The sequence below is a fragment of the Eptatretus burgeri genome, chromosome 15, assembly GCF_056783735.1.
Source record: "Eptatretus burgeri isolate ZD-2024b chromosome 15, Ebu_testis_v1, whole genome shotgun sequence".
Classification (NCBI taxonomy): Eukaryota; Metazoa; Chordata; class Myxini; order Myxiniformes; family Myxinidae; genus Eptatretus; species Eptatretus burgeri.
This window is the reverse complement of record NC_140975.1, coordinates 45,939,738-45,946,863: the sequence shown is the minus strand read 5'-3', so window position 1 is coordinate 45,946,863 and position 7,126 is coordinate 45,939,738. Positions and strand designations below refer to the sequence as shown.

General features: G+C 51.8%; 1 protein-coding gene across 4 annotated transcripts in view; it reads left to right on the top strand.

The window, feature by feature from the left end:
* The window catches only part of LOC147012100 (1-phosphatidylinositol 4,5-bisphosphate phosphodiesterase beta-4-like), a 203,532-nt gene that overhangs the window by 119,998 nt on the left and 76,408 nt on the right, over positions 1-7,126 (top strand). The gene's annotated exons all lie outside the window — the stretch shown is intronic.

Below are 7,126 nucleotides of genomic sequence, written 5' to 3'. Positions count from 1 at the left end.
GGAGCTTTTTGTTCTCCATTTTGTTTCCCGGCTTGGTGCGACGCGTCGGCCTCTTCTTGGAGTTGGATCCTCGGGGAAGTGATGCATCGACAGGAAGGATCGGCGCCTCGTCTTACCGGCATGTGTTGAGAAGCGCGGGAGGATTCGCGGGAGCTCGGGAAGGATTGCGTCGATTGGATCCAGCTCGCTCTCGCTGGAGCCCGGGACCGGACAAGTTGAAGACCACACGAGGTGGAAAGGTTCGAGTTAGGCTCTGAGTTTCAGCTCACCTGTCCTCCGAGCTGGAGCTCGTGATGAAAGGCCTCAGCCACCATTTCGTGTGTGTGTGTGTGTGTACGTGTGTGTGTGTGTGTGTACGTGTGTGTGTGTGTGTACGTGTGTACATGTGTACGTGTGTACGTGTGTGCGTGTGTCCGTGGGCCCATCTAATAAGTAGGAACTGCTGTTAAGTATAAATGACTGTACATAATAAGTAGACGGTTGTAGTTCTTTTGTCGTGCTTTTGTTGCTTGCATAATTGCATACGTGTTTTGCCTTATTTAATTGCATACGTGTTTCATTATAATAAATGTCCTTGTGTGAATGTAAACCTGCTCGTTGCGTCCATTCCCTCATTGACTGAACATTTCGTGTGTTGGGTGTTAGAAAGCCGTTGGTTTGCTGTAATAGGGGGACATTTGGACCAACGGTTCTCAGCGATTACGCCGCTCGGAATCGCGCACGGACAAACTCGCCTCGGCGGTTTGTTCCGTACGAGTTCCGTCGAGGGTGGAATACCCCGGTAGTTGGATCACGTGGGTATTTCGGTAAATTGAAGATTGGCAATTGACCCTACCCCACGTGATCTGTCGATTGGCGTATTTCGGTTCTTGTACAAGGACCCGTCGCTCGAAGTTATCCGGGCGGCGATCTATATTCCGGGCGATCGGTCGGGCCGACTCGACTTGCGGCTCCGTTCAGAGCGGTCGGTTGGCGGCTGACCCCCCAGCCCGTAACAATTGGTTGTCAGGAGTGCGATTCGGTCCCCTCCGGCTCCGTAGCAAAATTCACGGAGTCGGATCAGGGGTATACAGAGCAAACCCCCCCTCCCCCCCCCCCCGTGTCCCCAAATTACGAGCGTTATAAATTTTATTCCCAGCACATAAAATGTTCAGCCAAGACGAGCAGGGGTACGAGGGATTAGGAATGGATTTGGAAATGTTAGAATCTATGGCTCAGGACGAAATCACCGTGCAGGACACTCCCATTTTGCGCCAGGTATTGTTAATTTTGCTGGCAAAGATGGATGGCATGGGAAGCGAAATGGATGAAAGTGCTTGCAAGATAATAAGCAACATGGAAACAAATATGCAACAAATGAAAAATGAATGGGGAAAACAAAATGGATGGAATGCAAAGCGAAATGAAAAACGAAATGAAAGCGAATTTAAAAGAAAACGCAAAGGAAATGAAGGAAGAAATAAAAAACAACATGGATGAGAATATGCAAAAACTGCGGGGTGAGATGCAGCGCATCGAGCGGAATCTCCAGGCTTGGCAAAAGGCAGTGAAGCAGTTGCAAGGAGCGAAACGCGGGCAGTGGAGCTCATAATGGCGGCGCCACGTGCTGGAGCGAGTGAGCTGAGGGGGAGTGTGGACTGTGTCGGCCCCGCGGTGGAGGACAAAGTAATACGGGGGACGTGTAAGACGAGACTCGTGCAGGTGACAGAGAAAGTGACTGTGACACAGAGGGAAAAATTAAATGGGGTGACGGAGACGTGTATGGGAAGACACGTAGAGACGACAGAAATAATAAAAGGAATAACAGAGACACGGGAGGTAGAAACGGTAGAGGAGCGACTACACGATAAATACGACACAAAGGACGAACACGCATACATGGAGGTAGTGAGGGACAATGGGGTTGAGCTTGAGGAATGTGTTGGGACCCGATGCAAGCAGCAGGATAGCCTTCTTCAGGAACGAAGGGAGGAAATGTGCCCCCTTCAGGCGGATCTCAACCAGGTGGGTCCTGTCGTGCCGAACGAGGTAGAGGGGGAGGGTACTGTTGACAGGTGCACACAAAGCTTGGAGGTATGAAGGCCCCGGGAACCCTTGTGGTGACGCAAATCCCCAGCGTGGTCGTCCCGGTGTGTGTGGTTACGAATGTGGCGAAATGCGTGCTGGAAAGCACGCATTGTGTGAGTAGTATGGTGTGTGTGAGTGAAAGGCGATGTGTGAGAGAAACAGCGTGTGTGAGGTCGCTGTACGTGAGGGAGATGACAGTCGGTATGCAGGAGGACGCAACCGCATCCCCGTGTCCGAGTGCCATGGTGGAGTGTGTGAGCGTCGTGGCACGCAAGAGTGTGTGCATTGAATGGCGACGACGACGGGACCAGATGAAGGACAAGGGCCGGGTAGCGGCCGTAGCTGTTTTGAGCACCGCTCCGGGTTTGCACAGCAGCGAGCGCAGGGTCCGTGCTGTGCTACGCACAAGGCTGCCACGTGCGCGGCTGCGCAGGTGAAACCCGGTCCGGAAACGCCAGCGGTGGATGTTAGCCGATCCCGCGGACGGACAGAAGCTAGGCTGGATTCAGAATTTGGACCGGATGGGTTCTCCACGCGAGCGTGTTTGTAAAGCTCCGACAAGCAGAGCACATGTGTTTGCGTGGGGAACCCCTCGAAACACGGGGCTTGCTTTGAGATGCGCAGAGTGACGTCATGGCTGCACGTGTTTGGAATCCGGCAGAAGGGAATTCCTGCCGGACGGTACCGTCCAAGAGGGATGAGGTGCGCGGGGCGCAAGCAGCTGCCATGACGTCATGGAAAAAGAGCGCGGCTGTGAACTTCCGCGCTGGTGGTGCGCATTATGAAGAAAAAAAAGTTGAGAAAAGCAAGCCTCGCTTCGGGTGAACAGGATTCCCAGGCAAGGGGTGGAAGACCCCCTTGTTGGGGGCACAGGAAGTACTAGTTAGGAGGATGGGTTAGAGTTAGTGAGACCGGCTTCATGGGGACATGGGTTGTACCTCATGGAGCCCGTGGAATGGATGAGTTAGAGGGATTTTAGTTTAGATTTAGGAAATGGAATTTTTGGATTTTTGGAGACACGGACAGACTGGAAATGTGTAGTGGTGACGTAGCTTAGCTACGTAGAGTAAATGGAACGTGCATGAGTTTTAAGGCATGACAAAGGGAGCACAAGTTAGTTAGAAGGATGGCAGTGTGGAGTGTTGGTGTGAGTTGCGAAATGGAAAGTGTGTGAGGAATGAGTGTAGGACAGTGGGCCCAAGTGTGCGAGTGGAGCGAATGTGGTATGCATGGTGCGAATGACTGGTTGGGGGGAGGAGTGATTCCCACCCAAGTGACCCCAGGGTCAGTTTAATGTTAGCTCGTGGGTTTTTCAAATTTACTAACAGGAGGTCGTTTTGTTGGTGTCGAGAGAAGGCATGAAACCCATTTGGAGGGGTGCAAGAGTTCATGGACCGGCTGGGAGCGTGGCTGCGGAAAGTTGAGTTTTGTGTAGTGGGCACTCCAGGCACCGGACTAGTCGGCCAGAGTAGGCCAAGGGCCCAAGAGGGGCTGGGATAGAGTAGTGGGCACAGGCGACCTGTCGGAAACGGAACCCCTAGCGCCAGAATGCCACGGGGGCAGTGTAGTGGGCACGGGCGACCCTCGGAAAGGGACCCGGGGCATCAACACGCCACGTGGGCATCGGAGGAGGGCAATGCCAGAGAGGGCAGCCCCCCACATTTATAGGGAGCAGCTAGGCTCGGAAGCAGCCTGTGGGCCTGGGCATGCCATGGTTAGAGTTCGGCAGAGGGAGAGTTCCTGCCAGTTGAGCCATGCTGCCCAGCCACGAAAATGTGCGAGGGCACGTATGAAAATTTGAGGGCAAGGCCCAAATTTATAATGGACACCAACACAGGCGACGGGAATCATGGTTTTTAGAACCGATAGTTTTAAAGTGTGAGGCGTTTTTGGAAAGCCCCGGGGTAGTTTTAGGTTAATGAAGGTTAGGGTAGATAGGAGATGTACCCCTTCGCACCATCCATCCCTTCGCTCGTTGTAGGCCGCTGGACTCACCTTGGTAAATCGCTGAACTCTGAGGAGGCCATTCTGAGGCTTCGTTGGGCCTCGAGACAGGACGCTAGTCTCTCCCGAATCCCCTCCAGAGAGGGAACGTAGGGGTTGGGAGTAGGCTAGGTGGACATGATAGGCTAGCCGGACAAAGACAATAAAGGGGGTTAGGGAGACAATTATAAAAGGGAAATAAAAATAAAGAGGGGCAAAATTTGGTTGTGTTGTGTGGCAAATTAAGGGAGTGAGTATGGACAGAGACAGGCAAAGGCGATAGAGTGGGGGGAGACAGTAGGCTAGGTCCGAGCCCGCCTTCAGAGCGGCCGGCACCACCGCACTCACTCCAGACCTGATGGAACCACAACAGAGGCCGGCCAGCTTCACCTGCCGGCCTGTTGTGCTGCAGCTGCCTGTTCTGCATGGGCTTACCTTGCCATGCCTAGTTGCCTGCCTCTGCCATGACCCCATGCCTGCTCGCCCTTGTTTGCGTTTGCCCCTGCGTCCATCCATCACCATGCGTGCCAGGACCATCCAGTTTTGTGAGGACTGCCCTGCAGGCAGCCTGTGCATCCAGTCCATTTTTTGTGTTTTGCGACCATCTCCATCCATGCCCCTACACCAAAGACTTTGCAACGACTTTTGCCTTTTACCTTTTTCCCTTTTACAGATCACAAGTCCTGGGCCATGGTTAGTGTAATGTAATAGATAAGTTAAGATTGTAAATACGTGGAACCCCACCTGCATGTTTGTTTTAGCGCCGGCAATTTTAGTTAAGTTGTCTGAATGAGTCTGAGAGTTTGTTTAGTTAGTTACGCAGTGAATTAGGTTATTTATTTTTGGGACACGTTTAAAGAAATGTCACACTCAGGGATCCAAAGGTAGAACGTACTAGGGGAAAACTTACACACGCTGGTCACACAAAAATTTGACGACTCGGGACGAGTCTGTAAAAAGGGGAGGGGGTAGTGTTACGAATTTGGAATTCAATTGCACGCAACATACAGGTTCCCTTAGTCAGCTATGTCGATAAGTGCATGTTCCCTTGATAGCTCACCTTTCATTGTTTAAATGTTCAGAGATCGATTAGATTCGCTGCGGATCGATTTAATAATTAGGGAGCGAACAATGGAGACATCCCTCCCCCCTCTTCTGCGAAGAGGAAGAAGAACCCTGCGGTGACGTCAACAACTCCCTCTCACCCGTGGTTGAGCGGGGGGTGGATAACGAGGGCATGAGTCACTCTGGGTGCGGGGGAGGGGGTGCAAAGGATAAAGAGGACATCTTTTCTTTGTTTGGGGGAGTCCCGTGGTAGGGCTGAATTTGTGGGCTGAGTTCGTGAAAGTCCCGTGTAAAGAGTTCGTGGGAGTCCCGTGGCAGAGTTTGTGAAGAGTCCCGTTCTGAGTCCCATGTGCAGAGTTCGTGTGTTGAGTCCTGTGGGAGGAGTAAGCTTTTTGCTTCGGAGAGAGCAGTCGTTCAGCAGGCCATCGCGTCCTGCTTGGCTTGCTTGGCTTGAGGCCTTCGGAAGCTTTTTGCTTCGGCTGGCTCAGTGAGCTTCGGATGCTGCTTTGTTTTAGAAGGAACTTGAGCCGGTTGTTCGGCTCGAGCTGTGAGTGGAGGCTTCTTCTTCTTCTTCCTCTTCTTCTTGGTTCGTGGAGCAATTTGTTCTCCATTTTGTTTCCCGGCTTGATGCGACGTGTCGGCCTCTTCTTGGAGTTGGATTCTCGGGGAATCGACGCATCGACAGGAAGGATCGGCGCCTCGTCTCACCGGCACGTGTTGAGAAGCGCGGGAGGATTTGCGGGAGCTCGGGAAGGAACGCGGCTCACGGCGATTTGGATCCAGCTCGCTCTCGCTGGAGCCTGGGACCGGACAAGTTGAAGACCACACGAGGTGGAAAGGTTCAAGTTAGGCTCTGAGTTTCAGCTCACCTGTCCTCCGAGCTGGAGCTCGTGATTAAAGGCCTCAGCCACCATTTCGTGTGTATGTGTGTGCGTGCGTGCTTGCGTGCGTGCGTGCGTGCGCGTACGTGTGTCCGTGGGCCCGTCTAATAAGTAGGAACTGCTGTGAAGTGTAAATGACTGTACATAATAAGTAGACAGTTGTAGTTCTTTTGTCGTGCTTTTGTTGCTTGTATAATTGCATACGTGTTTTGCCTTATTTAATTGCATACGTGTTTCATTATAATAAATGTCCTTGTGTGAATGTAAACCTGCTCGTTGCGTCCATTCCCTCATTGACTGAACATTTCGTGTGTTGGCAGTTCGAAAGCCGTTGGTTTGCCGTAATAAGGCGACATTTGGACCGACGGTTCTCGGCGATTACGCCGCTCGGAATCGCGCACGGGACAGGCTCGCCTCGGCGGTTTGTTCCGTACGAGTTCCGTCGAGGGTGGAATACCCCGGTCGTTGGATCACGTGGGTATTTAGGTACATTGAAGATTGACAATCGACCCTACCCCACGTGATCTGCTGATTGGCGTATTTCGGTTCTTGTACAAAGACCCGTCGCTCGGAGTTATCCGGGCTGCGATCTATATTCCGGGCGATCGGTCGGGCCGACTCGACTTGCGGCTCTGCTCAGAGCGGTCAGTTGGTGTCCGACTCCCGGCCAGTAACAATATATATTTACACACATACACACACATATACACATATACACATATACACATCCACACATACACACATATACACATACACACACGCACACACGTGCACACACATATATACACACATGCGCACACACACACACGCACACATACACACACACATACACACATATATATATATACACACACACATACACATACACATACACACATATATACACACACACATGCATACACACACACACACACACACACACATACACACACACATACACACATATATACACACACACATACACATACACATACACATATACACACGCACACACACAGTTGCCAAGAGGTATACATATTTGCTTCTGAGCTGTCTGGCCTGGATTTGAACCTTGGTCCGATGATATACTGCCACCCTGGTGTTTTGCAGGCAGAGTGTTTCGCCAATCAATGATCTCTCAGACAGACGTT